Raw genomic sequence first — 17296 nt, forward strand, 5'->3', positions numbered from 1 at the left:
AATTAACTATTGATTTACAATCAAAAACTTTTTTTCGTTTTCCACTAATTTTGGCTATGCCAAACATCTTTGTTCTAGGATTTTTCTCAAAGATGATTCCTTCCTATTGAAATCTTTGAAAAAAGTCGTGGGCGGGAAAGGGTTAAGTAGACTTGATCATTAATTTCCGATCAGAAAAATCTGAACGGCTTTGCTCTTATGAGTTGTGTTCTATGATTATATTGCCGTACAGTTGGACGACCATTAATGAACAAAAAGGATTAAGAAGTTAAGAACCTAGAATAGATGATTAATTTATGTTTTAATAAAATCTCTTTTGTTTTATTTTCCAATAGTTTACAAAATTGATCGTCGAAATTTCAATTAGAAAGCCGAAATACGAAACATGACCATAATGCTGAGATCAAAATTCACGTATATGTCAATGTGCACATACGTAGAGAATTTTAATTGAATAATACGAGTCCGACTTCTAGCCTTGAAGGAACAAACCACTATGATGGAGCATTAAACAAATGTCATCATCAATCATTGGTTTTTCGAACGAGAACAGGGACGCCCATCTATTTTTGTAAAAACAAACCAATGAAAGCCATCTCCTATTTCAACACACGGAAAAATAACGATGCCGCCACGGACGGACGATGTAATGAAAATCCGATTGGCCTCAATTAATCGAATCAAGAGATACGTTCGTCGCTGTTATAGTTATGGTTTTGTTTTTAGCATCGCCTGTCGTAGTCGGGGACATATTCCTATTGCTAAAAAAACAGCAATAATTTTTTGAATTTTTTTATTGGAGAATGTACGTAAATAATGCTTTCAAATCTTGGTAGTTGCAAATTATCATAATTTAACGCGTAGCTAAAATGTCTTTCTCACAGAACTATTTTGCTTGCAATAATTATTTGCTTTCTAATACATTTCTAGCTCCTCCTTAGAAGAATAAATATATATTGAGACATTCAACAGACATCTAATATTCAAATATAAACTTTGCGTAGTCGTAGTGTAGAAAACGCTATTCCTTAGAAACCTAAAATGTATCAGAAGTGAGACTATTTCAAATTTGTTTAAAAGAACCAAAAAAAAACTTACGAAATTCCTTTAGGAATAACGTTATCGGAGGTGATAATGGGTCAAATGGGGTTGAGAATTAGTCACTGTTTCAACTACTTAGTATCGACCAAAAAATTGAATTCGTGTATATGAGGACGAGAAAACCATGCTAAAAGATGACTTTCATATTGTTACGAATTTTGAAGCAATAAAAATCGACTTTCTCCGAAGAATGACGAAAAAATATCGTAACAACCTGTTCCTTATTTCGAATGTCATCAGCTGAATGTTTGCAAATATATCCACAACGTAGCCGCTTATAGCTTAACTACTGAACAACATAATCTCGGTTGTAACATGGCCTTGTTTGACATAAGACCTGACCGAAGCGATGACACTATGAACATGATGCTAAACATGGATTTATCCTTTCCAATAGCGTAACAGGATATTGATTTGTGATCATCTTTCACCAATCCCGCTCGAATAAGTGAACTCAAATTCATCAGACCCCTTTGTTGTTTATGACGAACATATATTCTAAATCCCAAGAATCAATAAAATTAGCAATGCTAATTCGGAGCGAAGTGTCGCAGAAAAATGGATGTTAGCAGCACACGCTGCTGAACCGGCGATGACAGCGTCTCGCCAGCAGTCGTTAATTCCATCAACTGATAAAGTACGCATAGTAGACAACAAGAATTGCGCTGTTTCCATCACAGACAAACAGATATTTCATCGGGATTGATTGATCTTTAAAATCGATCATAAGTAACATTGAATCAAAAATTCTTCAAAAGCTCGAAGGGTCTCAGGTTTGAAAGAACTTTTTTCCACAAACGGATTTCGAGTAGAAAAAAATAAAAATTAAAAAATTAAACCTTAAAACGAAAAACTAGGTAGGTATGTCCGAACTCGTGAAAAATGTCGAAAAAAAAAATGTGAGAACTGAATTATATAATTACTTTAATCCGTGTTATGAAAATTTATTGTGAAAATTTAAAAAAATCACATGGGATGATGGGTGTCCACCCTAATGGGGCGTTTTGCTCGGGCCATTGGTTAACCCCATTTTTTTCATGACTTTTTGAAAAAGCTTTATTACGTATTCTCTGTAATATTTTCATATATCAACTCACAGGCAAGGCATACACGACTTTTTGGACTAACGTTTGCATTAATTGCGTTAAAAAGTTATAAGCTATTTAAGGTCACTCCTGACAGAATCCAAATTCCAAAAGGCTCGCGCTTTCGGGGGCACACCACTCGATACGTAAGCAGCGCACAACTATCATTTTTATTTTTTTACGCATGCTGCGACGCAGCAAAGCGGAATCAACAAAAATGACAGTTGCCCGCCGCCTCCGTATCGAGTGGTATGCCCCCGAAAACGCGAGCACTTTGAAGTATGGATTCTGTCAGGAGTGACCTTAAGGTCTGGTGGTAGCTCTCTTTTAGAGAGAGAGAATCGCACGATTTAGCCCGCCAGAATGCAGCTGTCAGTGTTGCCAAAATTATTTCATTATTGTTCAGTTAACAATTCTCGCTTAACTTTTCAAAAGGTCCTAAGTAACATTTTTTTCATGAATTAATTTGAGTACTGCAATCAAAAGCTTTCATGTTTTTCTGTTGATTGCGCTATTCAAATTAAATCATGAAAAAAATGTTACTTAGGTCTTTTTGAAAAGTTAAGCGAGAATTGCTAAAGAATTTGAAGTAAATGGAGAACAAAAGGGACTGGCAACAATGGGGAAGAAAATTATCACCCGTTCAGCGGATTGACGTGAGAAAAACAGCAGTGTAGACCAATCACGGATTGGGGAGATCAAAATGAACAAACACCAGCTGATTTAGGAATATGAAAACATGTGCGTTTTCTGGAACAGCATTGGAAAATATCATAAAAGATTTATTATACAATGTTACAAATAAACAGGATTTGAGTGATGATCGTGGTGCTGATAAAAAATGGATGTGAAATACAAAAGGCAATTAAGACAAATAAGAAAAATAAAACAAATAAGAAAAATAGGACAAATAAGACAAATAAGACAAACAGACCAAATAAGACAAGTAAGACAAATAAGAAAAATAGTACAAATAAGACAAATAAGACAGATAAGATAGAAAACAAATAAGACTAATAATATAAATAAGACAAATAAGACAAATGAGACAAATAAAACAAATAAAACCAATTAAACAAATATTTATTTCATGATATTCCTCCAGCTATAGGTCCAGGAATTCTTCCGGATATTCCCCCAGGAATTCGTCCAGATAATCCTCCTGGACTTCCTTCGAATATTCCTTCAGAAATTCGTCCGGATAGTGCTCCAGGAATTCGTTCGGATATTCCTCCAGAAATTCGTTTGGATATTCCTCCAGGAGTTCCTTTGGAAATTTTTCCATGATTTTGTCCGAATACACGTCCTAGAATTCCTTCGGATATTTCTCAAGGAATTCCTCCAGAGATTTCACTGGATTTTTTTCCAGAAATTCATCCAGATATTCCTCCAGCAATTCGTCCGGATATTCCTCCAGAAATTCCTCCGAACATTCCTTCAAATATTCCTCCGGAGATTCGGAAATAATCATGAAGTATGTCCAAGAATTCATTAGGATATTCCTCCAGGAGTACCTCTTGATGGTCTCCCGGGGATTCCTTTGAATTTTCTTTCAAAAATTCCTCCGGATATTTCTCCAGGAGTTCCTCAGGATATTCCCGCGGATATTCCTCTAGGAATTCTTCTGCAAGAATTCCTACAGAAATATCCGAAGGACATCAGGGGGAATTCCTGGAGAAATATCCGGTGGAATACCTGGTCGAATACCGAAAAGATTTCTGGATGAACATCCAAAGGAATTGCTGGAGCAGGGTGGCCACTCAATTTCCATTTTCAAATTCCCGGTTTTTCCCGGTTTTCCCGGTTCACATATTGAAACTTCCCCACGTTTGGTGCATCAAAAATGGGATATGATCAACGAATAGGTTTTTGGATGCATTGCACAAATTCGTGTTAAAACTGAACTATCAGAAAAAGTAAGCCAACTGCTCTCACAGAAACTTTATTCAAAAAAGGTATACATTTGCTCATGCAAAGGTATACATTTGCACATGCTCTAAAAATATTATATTTTATTGGTTGATAAACCTCATTAAAATTATTGCATAATTTGTCTTAGCTAATAATGAGAAATAACTAAATAAAGGTCCAGGAACCACGACGGCGGGGTTATCGGCGTCAAGTCGAGATTGCTTTTAGTCGGCGGCGTAAATCGGCGTGGCAATACTTTTACTTAACATTTGATTGAAGAAAACTTTTTAAGGATTTTCCAGGATTTTATTTACTAAATTTTGTTAAAATATCAAAACTATCCCAATTATTTTAAGGGAATTCATCGAAATCTCATCGGAAATTTTTTAACATTTGATTGAAGAAAACTTTTTAAGGATTTTCCAGGATTTTATTTACTAAATTTTGTTAAAATATCAAAACTATCCCAATTATTTTAAGGGAATTCATCGAAATCCCAACGGAAAATTCTTCGGAGCCCCTTCGGGAAATTTATTGGAAAATTCTTAAAAAAAATCTTCGGAATTTTCAACCGCATTTTTTTGTCAAATCCTTCGGAATTTCTCCAGCAATTTTTTTCGAATTTTCCTGTAGAAAGTCTTTGAAACATCTACGGGATATTTTTCGAATATTTCCTTCAAAAAATCCTCAAATTTATTTAAAAATGTTTTTTGGGAAGTTCTTTAGCGATCTCCAGAATTTCCTCGGCAAGTTTTCGAAATTCCTTAGAGATTTTGTTTGAAATTTTCTTCGGGAAAATCCCCAAAATTTCCTCAGGAAATTCTTTGGGAATTTTTCGAGAAATTTTCCGCAATTTCCTCGACAAATTTTATGGATCTTTTTCGGAAAATTTCCTCTGGAAATTCTTTCAAACCTCTTCGGGATTTTCTTTTAAATTTCCTCAGAAAATCCTTTTAAACTAAGTCCGGTATTTTTTCGGTATTACTTTGGCTTTTTTTTTTTGGGAAATTCTTCGGAATTTCCTCAGGAATTCTAGAGAGTTTCCTTGACAAATTCTTTGGATTTTATTTGGAAAACTTATCGAAATTTCCTTGGCATTTTTTTTCGGAATTCCCTCAGAAAAATCTTCTGAATTTCCTCGGCAAATAATTCGAAATATCCACGTCCACTTCGCAATTTACTTCGGAAATTCTTCAAATCGTCATTAGGAGACTCTATGCAAACTCTTCGGGAAACTCTACAGAATTTCCTTTGGAAATCCTACGGAACTTTTTCTGGAAGTTCTTCGAAAATTCGTTGCCGAGAGGGCGCTGCCGAGAGTAGATATTCTCATGATATTATTATTCCTGCTAAGACTGGAATCAAAGATCCTAATCATGATGCTAAATCTACATTTTAGGAATAGCATGCTTGAAATATGTAAAAAAGAAAATTCTTTAGAAATGGAATTCCTTTAATAGAAAATCTTAATCAACTATGAAAAATGTTACAAGGATTCTCAAATTCAGATGGATTTTCTACGACTCATACCAGAATTCCGACAACAGTTTCTTCAATTTTGCAATGACGAATGTCCAAAGTTTTAAAATCTCTGCAACTTTAAAACAATTTCTTCAAAATATATTTTAGAAGGGCTTCGTGGTAGTAGATTGAATTCAAGGTTTGGTATTCAAATACCACCCAACAATTTTTAAACTGTGAAAATACTCCGAAAGCAATGAATAGATTTCAAATGTTGAAAAAAAATAAGAACAGACAGATTTTTTTAAATTGATTGAACGAAAATAATAACTGACATAACAAAATAATTTTGGAATCGAAATTCTGATATCCGGAATAAATCCTGTTCTTTTGAGAAGAATAATAATATTGTGAAAATCGTGGAATTAAAAAGTGATTCCTAAGATATTTAGGTCCTGAGATTTCCAATATTTTATACCAAAAATCAAAATTTCATTAAGGAGGAATATCCGGAGGCACTCCTGGAAGAATATCCGGGAAAATGCCTAAACTAATATCCGGAAGAATTCCTGGTGGGTTATCTGAAAGAATTCCAGGAGAAATACCTGAAAGAATTCCTGTTCTATTCTACGGAGGAATTCCTGATTGAATCGCAGGAAGATTTTTTTTTTCTTTATATTCAGTGAATTTTTTAAATGACTTCAGTTTTTCACTAACACTAACACTAACACTAACAGAGTATTATCCGGAGGAATATATTTCTGGAATAATATCCGGACGAATTCCTGGTTGAATATTGTCTTATTTGTCTTATTTCACTTATTTGTCTTATTTGTTAAGTCCCTTTCCTACATATGATTTCAATTTATTTATATACACCTGTGTTCAGAATAATAGCAGCGGAAGCCGTTTTTCATACAAAATGGTCAACTTTGACAAGCTGTAACTTTGCACCCCGATGACCGATTGAGCTGAAATTTTGGCAGTGAACTACAAATATGATGAATTTTACACATACTAAGTATCATTTTTTTCGAATGACGCGTTCAAAAATTACGCACTAGGTCAAATTGTTCAAAATAATAGCAGTTTTTGTTTTGGAAATATCAGGAAAACAATTAATTGGAATGTTATCAATTTGAATTCAGGTGCTGCGAGACACTAAGTTTATAATTTAAAAAATATAAATTGTTGAATTTGACATTTGAATTGGCCAATATATCAAAAATAAAAACTGCTATTTTTTTGAACAATTTGACCTAGTGCGTAATTTTTGAACGCGTCATTCGAAAAAATTGATACTTAGTATGTGTAAATTTCATCATATTTGTAGTTCACTGCCAAAATTTCAGCTCAATCGGTCATCGGGGTGCAAAGTTACAGCTTGTCAAAGTTGATCATTTTGTATGAAAAACGGCTTCCACTGCTATTATTCTGAACACAGGTGTACATATTTGGTAGATTCGTGTTCAACATGTGAATGCTCTATTTTCTAGTGTCACTCTAGATACAAAATTGATCGCTCTCGTCGCTCCTTTCCTGCCGTGCTGTTGGCTGGTCTTCCAAAATGGAAATTTCTGTAATAATATTTGGAATTTGTAAAACTTGGTTGAAATAAAAAGACTTTCCTTCAAAATTTTATGCGGTTATATATATTTTTTATTACATCAAAATGACCATTAGAAAATTTGAAAATTTCCGTCAGTTCGGTTTTGCAAAATTCGGTCCCTATATGCCCTAAATCATTAGAGAGAGGTACTGAGAAGCAAAAAATTCAGTTGTACAATAGTTCAGTATTTAGAGTTTAATTCAAATTTGGAAAATAGTAGGTCCACGAAATTTTCTAAGAACATTCCTTGATAAATTCCAAAGAGAGTGTTGAAGCCAAAGAATGATCTCGATCCTTTCCAGGAATGATCGATTTATCCATGCTCAAGGAGACTTTGAAATTCGCAACTGATTATTGAACTCCAATATGGACGTGGGAAGCTTGCACAATTTTGACACCAAGTAGGAGATTATGAGTCTCCATGCACAAATGCCCACCGAAACGTGGGATACCACAACGGACACATTTACTTTCAAGTTGTCGAAGCACTACTTTCTAGTGCCAGGATGCCTACGAAACGGTTAAGACCTAACAACGTTGATGATAATATATGATCCGATAAGACTCATTCCCAATTTTCTCATTTATTTAAAGATCGGTTTACCAAAAGCATCAAAGACCGGTTTTTCAACTTTAGCATAATCAACGTCCATAGCACACACTCCGGAAGCAATTATAAGGACGCATTCTACCCGCCGATTGATCGTGTGTACGACAGCTGCCCTAGTCTCGACGTCAAAATCATCATAGAAGATTTGAACGCTCAGGTTGGCCAAAAGGAGGAGTCCGCCCAGCGCCCGCCCACTGGATGATGAACGAAAACGACCTACGACTAATAGACCGTAAGAAGGTGAGCTCAAGTGTGCCGCTTTTGAGGACTCCTCGGACCGAACCTCTATTTAGACACACAAACATCATTTAAAGGCCTATATGGTCAACTGAATACTATACTACGAATTCATTTCCGTGATTTCAAGCACTGTTCAGAACCCAAGGTGCCCTCCAGAGTAGACGCGATGCGACGCGACGCGACTCACGTAAAAGAATAACAATCATTATCAACAGGCTGTCAAATTGCACTGTCGCATCGCACGTCGCGTTTACTCTGGCTTCGCCCCAAAAGTTTCAGCATGGTCTTGCTCTATAGCATCTTGCCACTAGGCTAAGGTAGGCCCTGATTGTAGAATGTAAATAGATACAATTCACAGTTTTACTTGGAAACTATGCAAGAAAACAATTCTTGCTCGCAATTGCCTCGTATATCTTTGTTATTGATAATCCCTCCCTTCACAATGAGCACAATTTACGAGAACTGAATTTCCATTCACTGTTCTGGTTCTTGATTTCCTTATTTCTGCTCCATCCAAATCGAGTCGATGGGCTATGCACAACCAGCGCCACTAGCTGACTGTTGCAGCCGAGCGCAGAAGTTTCACTTCGCATTTATCCCAAGCACCAGATATATGGCATTCACTGTCAGCGCAATTGTGGATTCAATTTTCCTGCTGCCAGACTGTCCATGCCGGGTTGGAGATTCATTGTGACATAATGATGGTGGAGCTTGACAAGGTTCTTGCTTTATGACTTTTTCATCGGCGACCGATGAATACGGAGGGAATGTTACCACAGCAAAGAGTAATCCATTTTCTGTGATTTCACGTCACTGATTAACATAAAATAAGAAACTCGGAATTGTGTTCCTTTTTTCTCATGATTCTACCAAGTGCAGTGTCTACAACAGCGGCAAAAGACTGATTTATGCGGGTTTTTGTGAAATACATATTTCATTCAAATGATCTGCGGAGTGCAGCAGACTCCTTTGTCCGTACAACACCGTTTGAGGTTATATCGAAATTTCAAAACAATTGAGAATCGATTCAAGATCTACGTTTAAATAACTTCATTTTAAGAGTTAACAACTTAAAGATGCAATAAAAACATCCCATCCAAAAATACATAATAGTTCATAGTCAAATCAGTTTTGTTTTTCCTAGCTAAATTACCGAACCAAAAGTGGAATTCATTCTAGCAAATGTGCCCACATGTCATCATAATTACGCATATGTAGGACTTCTCCATCTGATTCACGTTCCCCTCACCAAACCTGATCTTCTCGGCTAAGATTACAGTTGATTGCAATCAGAGTGAATGCAACGACATACTGAGAGGAAAAAGTTATGAATGAAATCTGCGAAGGCGTCGTTGGAACCGGTTTCTCTAGTACTTATACCTATATCTGAATGATACTACATGAGAACCAAAACCGAAACACGTTGATCAGCCACATGCCGCCATGCAAGAATCAGGTTTCTAATTTGTATCCGAACGCAATCGAAACGATCCGACCGAGACATATGTGACGACGATGGCCAGCAGTAGTCGAAGACTTTGTGTGCAGGCGTCGACAAACGACCGATCGAATTATAACGAGTTGGCGTCCAGAAGCATAAATCATGTGTGGGAATCCCACGCTCTGGACGCCCTCGGTGGGGACCAATTGGGCAACGACACGAAGGGAAGCATAAACAAACCGCTATATGTTGGAATGTTTTGGAAAAATGAGAGAAACTTCAACAACAGCAGCAACGCCAGCAATCAGAATGCCATTGAAAAGTGATTGTGCCCATTTGGCAGGGTCGCCGCTTCTTTTGCTAGGTCGATCGATGGAACCCAGATGGGGATGGGATTGAGTTCAGTTTGATGTGAACGGACACTGTGACATTTGTTCGAAAATCGATGTTTGGCATTGGTTTCGCCTCAGGCGCATTGCTGCAGGCAGGAATGATAGACATTTGATTGGAAGTGGAGCTTCTACGATTCGGGGAATGTGATTGTCGTTGATCGTGTACCACATTTGGCTGCGGAGACAACGGTCGTTAACGGCTAATGCCTCTCAGCTCAGCTGTGAAAAATAATTAGATATGTTTTGTAATTGACCCATATTCAACCGTTTTCGATCTATAAAAAATGTTTTGGCAAAAACTCTTATACTGTTTGTACTAAATAAGTGAACATACGAAAAAGGATCATTTGAGAAGCATTCTATTCGCAACCGGAACGTTGACAACTCCATAAATAATTCGATTGTGATTCGCCCGAGTAATAAACGGGACTAGGAGGTTATTTGACTTTCTCATATACCGAAGTGAATCACAAGCCTATTTTTACTAATGTACTAATCTAAATCTACTTCTTGTGTCCAAGCTACATACAAAAAATACTTAACAAAGAAGAGACGGACCTGCGAATTTTGCAGATATTTTCTATAAATAATTTAAAACTTGTGTCTGGAAATAATAGGCAATCAGGTTCATAGATACAGGAATTGTTGTGCCGCAATAACAGCCAACAGAACCCATAACGACTGAAATATTCATAAATATTTCTCACCTGAGGCTCCAGCTCAAATCCCCCCATGCAGATGGATGTCGGTATCCATTTTAATATTTATGAAACAAAATCCCTAGTTCGGCTGGTACAACCTTATGACGTGGTAGCCTTTCCAGGAGGGTTGACTGTGGAGTGACATCATAACGGAAGGTGCAGTGACTGGCGAAAACTTTCAATCCCCTCTGTGCTCGACACATCGAGGTGGAAAACTCCTGGAGAAGATGACAAATCGCCTCGCCCTGCAATGGATAAATCCATCGGTTCGAGTTAGCATCATCGTCGTCACCGTGCGCGATGCCAACTCAATCAGAAACCGCAGTTTTATCGCATCGTGTGAAATTTGCGGAAAGCTCGATCAGGCAAGAAGTTGCGGTTTCAACTTTTAATTGAATGTCAACTACTTTCGTTTGGTCATGGTGTAGATAAATTTGCACCACAAACAACAATTTTTACTTTATGCTGGGTACTATTCATTGCTTCTCATCTGAATCAATCTTCTTTTAAATGATTCAGACAGCAAAAGGTGCGCTGCCTAAAATATAGAAGAAAGGTTTAATGTATGAATCTGGCGAAAAAGTGTTGATTTCAGGAATAATATCTGAAATGGATTTGTTTTGGGTATCCGGACGAAGATCGCTTGAGAATTTCCGTTTGAATTTCTAGAATAAAGAACTTGAAAGAAGAAAGAACAAGGAGTTTGAAAGAACTTGAATGAAAGCTTAAAAGAAATTCGTCTGAACTTTCCTGGAAAAAAAATTACCGGAATTCATGGAAATTGATGGAATGAAAGCTTAAAAGAAATTCGTCTGATCTTTCCTGGAAAAAAAATTACCGGAATTCATGGAAATAGATGAATTTCGAAAAGAAAAAATTGCGTTACCTGAATTTAAGATTGGAATACATAAATAAAGTTCGTCCAAATTCCTAAATACAATCGTGATTTACGAATACAATCGTGAAAATTGGAGAAAGCATTCGTCTGTAGAAATTCTTTCGAATCTAGGAAAAGACATTTGGATATTATATAATTAAACTGCCGAAAGTATAAGTGCCAAAAACGAGATTTTTTTTTTTCGCACGTACATACAAACTCAATTCGTTCGAATTTTAAAAAGGAAATTGTCCGAGGCTTGATAAAAAATTAATAGAAATCCGAAATTTTCAAAAACGATTCGTTCGAACGCGAAGAAGCATTCCATCTCAGCTCTGTGCAGGAATTCGACAGACTTCTGAGAAAGAATTCGCCAGCCTTCTAGAATGAAATTATTTAGAAATTTGTTCGAATTCTGTGGAGAATTTCGTCAGATCCGAGAAGAAATTGATCTCTGTTCCCAGAAGGAATTCTTCAGCATTCGACAAGGGTGTTCGTCAGAATTCTGAAAAGGAATACATTCGATCTCCAGAAAGGAATTCGTTCAAATTCCAAGAAGCAATTCGTTAGATTCGAGAAGTAATTCGTTCAAATTCTAAAAGAATATTTGTCCGAATAAAAAAAGAGGAAATTTTAAGAAGTTCGTGTCGATTCCGGCAATGAATTCGTCAGTATTCTGAAAAAAACATGTGTCTGAATTCCGAAAACAAATTCGTCTGAAATCCTAGAATTTGTCTGAATTTCTGGAAGAAAGTCGTTTTAAACTATTAGAAGGAACTCGTCCGAAATACAGGAAGAAATTTGTCCGAACACAAGCAATTTATTTGAATTTCAAAAAAGAATTCGCATGAAAACCAAGACAAAATTCGATTCATTCAAATGCTGAGAAGGATTACGTTTCAATTTAGAGAAGAATTTATACAGACTACCGAAAAGGAGTTCTGGAATGGACTTTTTAGCCATTCGAGAAGGAATTAGTTCGAATTCCGTCATGAAATATCTCCAGAATTACGAGAAGAAATTATCTCAGTTCCGAGAAGGAATTCGTCAAAATTCTAAAAAGGAATTCATTAGAATTCATTTCGGTTCCGAGAAGAAATTCGTCAGAATTTGGAGAAGGAATTCATTCGATTTCCGAAAAGAAATTCGTTCGAATTTCAAGAAAGAATTCGCTTGATTCTAGAAGGAATTTATTCGAATTCAGAAAAAAAAAATCGTTTGAAAGTTCTTCTAAGTTCTGAGAATGAATTTCGGTTCAATCCCAACAATTCGTTCTAATTTTGAGCAGGGAATCTTCCGAAATCCAAGGAAAAAATCATCAGATGTAGAAGAAGGATATCGTACGAATTCCAAGAACGATTGGTCCATTTACGAAGAACACATTCCATCTCAATCCCGTGAAGGAAATCGTCAAAGCTCCGAAATGGAATTTCGGGAAGAAATGCGATCGGATTCCATGACGAATTTCGTCAGATCCAAGATAAAAACACCACAAGGTGTTCCAATCTGCCAAATTCACCATTCAGCCATCTTGGATTTTAGTATGGGAGAGCCAGCGAGTTTACACCTAGTAGTGTATTCATCTTGGTCAGATCCAAGAAGAAATTCATCTCAGTTCCAAGAATTCGTTTGAATTCCGTGAAAGAATTCGTTCGAAATCCGCGAAAGAATTCATTCGAATTCCGAAAATAATTTAACAGAGTGTAGAAAAGAAAAACGTCGGAATTACGGAAAACAATTCGTTCGAATTCCGTGAAGATTTCATCAGAATTCTGAGAAAAAACTCAATTCTTTCGTAATTTTTTCGTCTAAAAAAATTCTTCTGATATGAGAAGATATTCGTTCGAAATCCGAGAAGAAACTTGTCTACATTTTAGGAAAAAATAAATAAGATAAACTTCGTCAGGACTACAAAAAAAAATCTTGTTAATTCCGAGAAGGAATACTTACGAAATCCGAGAAAAAAGTATAAGAATCCTGAAAAGAAATTCGTCCGATATCTAAGACGAATTCCAAAAAGGAAATAATCCGTATTTCGAATAGGAATTTGTCTGAATTAGGAGAAGAAATAGCACCGAATTAGTTCAAGACGGAATTAAAAAGAGTCCGTTCAAATTCCAAAAATGACAATCCTGCAAAGAAATTGTACTGGGATCCGGGAAGGAATTTGTTTGAATTTCGGGAAGGTATTGATCTGGATTCCGAAAAGACATTTGACTGAATTCCTAGAAGATTTTTTTAATTTACAAAAGGGATTCGATCGTTCTCGAGAGTTCTGAGAATAAGACGGAAGTCGTTTGTATTCTAAATCTAAAAAAAATCTTGCGGATTCCAAGAATAATTTGTCTAAATTTGAGAAGGATATTGTCACAATTCTAAGAAGGCATTTATTAAAATCGAATTTAATCGAATTGAAAAAAAAAAGAGATTGATCGAAATATAAAGACTTTATTCTGAATTTTGAGGAGCTCGTCTAAAATCTTTTAAAAAAATACTTTCGAATTCCGAGAATAAATTTGTCCATATTAAAAAAAATCATTTTGATCCCAAAAAGATATTCCTCAAAAATCCAACAAAGAACTTGTTCGAATTCCAAGAAGATATTCGTCTGAAATCTGAGAGAAAATTCATTCAAATTCCGTCCAAATTTCAAGGACACTTCATCGCTATTCTAAAAGTAATTTCTTTTCAATCCAATTCTTCAATTCGAGTCAAATACGAGACACTGAAGACGACCATACTGTTGAGGTCGAAATACGTATCTGTCTAAGGTACAATAAAGTAGTGGAATTAAATGGAATAGTACAAACACGTCTTATGACGTCTTATGAATACCTAAAATAATTTTCTCATCAATTCTGAAAAGACATTAAATGTCAAACTATGACTGAAATCCTAGGAGATTTTTTTTAAATTTCGAGAAGGAATTCATTCGGGTCCGGAGAATGAGTTCGTTTCAATCCCATGACGGAATTCGTTCGTATCCCAAATTAAAAAAAAAATCATGCGTTTTCCAAAAACAAGTGGTCTAAATTTGGGAAGAATTTGGACTTATATCTGAGAAGTCTGCTCGCCTGGATACCAGAAAAGAATTTCTAATGATTCCACAAAAACATTCGTCAAAATTACAAGAAGCAAATGTCCGAATTCTTTGTAAAAATTGAGGAGGAATTTATCTGAGTACCGAAAAAAAAATTAGACGAATTCCGTGAAAAAATTCGTCTCAATTTCCTTTTCCTAAAAAACGATTCCTTTGAATTCGAGAATTCCTTTGAATTCTTTCGATTTCTGAAAAGGAATTCGTCCAAATTCGAAAAAGAAGACATTTCAAGAAGAAAAAGTTCGACTGGATTCCAGAAAAAACGTCAGGAATCTAATCTAATCGAATCCCAAAAAAAATCAATAATCGAAATTCCGTAAAGACTCTATTCTGAATTTTGAGGAGCTCGTCCAAATCCTATAAATGAATTTGTCCCTATTAAAAAAATCATTTTCCAAAAAGATACTCCTTAAAAATCCAACAAAGAATTTGTTCGAATTCCAAGAAGATATTCGTCTGAAATCATAGAGAAAATTCATTCAAATTTCGTCCGAATTTGAAGAACGCTTCGTCGCAATAATAATTTCTTTTCAATATCGAGAAGGAATTCGACAGTCTTCCGAGAGAGAATTTGGTAAAAATTTGATGGAGGAATTCGTTCAAATACATACTGTGAAGAAATTCTTCAGAAATTCAGTTCATTTGGATTCCTAAAGATAATTCATCAGGATTAGATGAAGAGACATTCCGAAAAGGAATACATCCGCGTTCCATGAAGAAATTTGTTCGAATACCGAAATACAAGAAGAAATTTATCCACATTTCGAGTATGAGTATGATTGTTCCAATTCCAGCAAGCTTTCTGATCTCTTCCACGGTCCAAGAAATAGTTCGACTGATTTCCGGGAAGGAGTTTTGATAGAATTCTGAGAAGAAATCTTGTCCGAAATCTGAAAAAGATTTTATTTGAAATATAACAAGAAATTCGTTTAACTTTCATTTCTTCATCTAAAATTCCGAAAAGGAGTTTATCAGAAATCCAAGTAGTTAGTTCTCAAAATTTCAATAAGGTTTTCGTCCGAATTCTGAGAAGGTTTTTGTCTCAATTCCGACATGTTATTTGACAGACTTCCGAAAACGAATTCCTCAAACTTTCAGAAAGCAATTTGTTCGAATTTTGAGGTGGATTTCGTCAGAAGTCCGAGAAAAAAATCATCTCAATTCTAAGAATAAATTCTGGAAATATGGATTATGAGAAGAAGTTCGTTCGAATTTCAAGAGATAATTCGTTTGTTTCGGGAAGTAATTCGTTCGAAGTCCAAGGAGGAACTTGTCCAAATTCCAAGATGGACAAAATGAGAAGAAGTCTTTATTCGTGGAAAGAATTCCTCACGAATACAAAAAACATTCGTCTGAATTCCATTGAAATTAAGCATTAGCATTAGCATTAGCATTGTTACGGTGTAATTCGTAGATTGGAAACTAGTGATACTCATGTTTTACTTTTGAGATCCTTGTCTAGAATGCTATCAGAAATCAAGAAGGGGAGTGGTCCTTGATTCCAGTCTTAGAGAAAAATAACAAAAGCATGAGGATTACTACTCCTGGCCACGCCCATCTTCACCGTAACTAGGGAGAGGAAGGAAGTGTTGATGTGGTACTTACTTAACGAGAGGCCACCGACTTAGCGACACCCTCATAAGTACCACAGAATTGGATAATGAGGAAGGCATTCGTTGGGTCAGAATTTGCGTGTAGCTAGCAATGTAACCGTGGTAGATCTTACCCCGTAACACACCACGTAAAGGTGTCTATCCAGCATTACGGGTCTAAATTCCATTGAAATTAAAATCCCGAAATCTAAGACGAATTTCGAAAGAAAGTAATCCGAATTCCAACTAAGAATTCGTCAGAGTTACTAGAAGAAATTGTTTTTGAATTGGTTACGAGAATTTCAAGAAAGAATTTGTTTGAATTTCGAGAAAGAATTGATCTAGATTCCGAAAAGACGCCAGAATTGTCTTTTTTTTTTGGAAAGAGATCGTTTGACATCGGGTGGAAATTCGTTTGAATTCCAAGGCGGAACTAGTTCCAGGGTTGTTACGGAGAACCTGAAATATTTTCCGCGCCAAATCCGCGCCGACTAAAATCAAATCCGCGCCATTTCCGCGCGACATGAAATCTATTCCGCGCCAAATTCGCGCGACCTAGAACTGACTTTTTAAATATACGTGAAATATCAATTTTGGTTACCACAATTAATTGAACATAATCTCAATTTAAATTTGTATTGAGAAACAAATAATAAACAAGTTAATGGGGCTTTGGTCACCGTGAATTTTTATATTTTTGGTTTGTTGATTTTTTTCGGTTTATTGATTTTTTTACGTTTTACACCGAAAAAAATATAAATAATTAACACGGAAAATCTTTCTTCAATTCTTGTGACAAGTTTGTCTAGGAGTTCATGCAGCAAATTCCGCAAATTTACATTTTTAACAACCTTTTTTTCGTAATTTTCCTGCAAGCATTCCTGTGTCGTTTTTACTAGAATTTCAACTATAATCTCCATTCGTGCAGACATTCATTCGCTACAGGAATTTCTGAGGAAATCACAACGTGTTTTTTTGCGGAAATTTCTCTCGGAATCTGTAAAAATTCTTCTTTAAGCACATTCTGAATTTCCTTCATGAATTCCTGTGGAAATCGCTTTGGAAATTTCTGCAGAAATTCTTCAGTGAATTCCTGTGGATAACCTTCCGAGAATTGTTTCGAACCTCAAGATGGCATTGCAGCGTGCTTTTTACAATAATTCATGTGGTCGGTGC

The 17296-nt window shown here is 35.9% G+C and overlaps 1 protein-coding gene across 7 annotated transcripts in view; it reads right to left on the minus strand.

The window, feature by feature from the left end:
* Positions 1-17296, minus strand: part of LOC134213075 (leucine-rich repeat and calponin homology domain-containing protein) — a 197248-nt gene that overhangs the window by 27343 nt on the left and 152609 nt on the right. The gene's annotated exons all lie outside the window — the stretch shown is intronic.

This window comes from Armigeres subalbatus, chromosome 2 (assembly GCF_024139115.2).
Source record: "Armigeres subalbatus isolate Guangzhou_Male chromosome 2, GZ_Asu_2, whole genome shotgun sequence".
In the NCBI taxonomy this organism is placed as follows: domain Eukaryota; kingdom Metazoa; phylum Arthropoda; class Insecta; order Diptera; family Culicidae; genus Armigeres; species Armigeres subalbatus.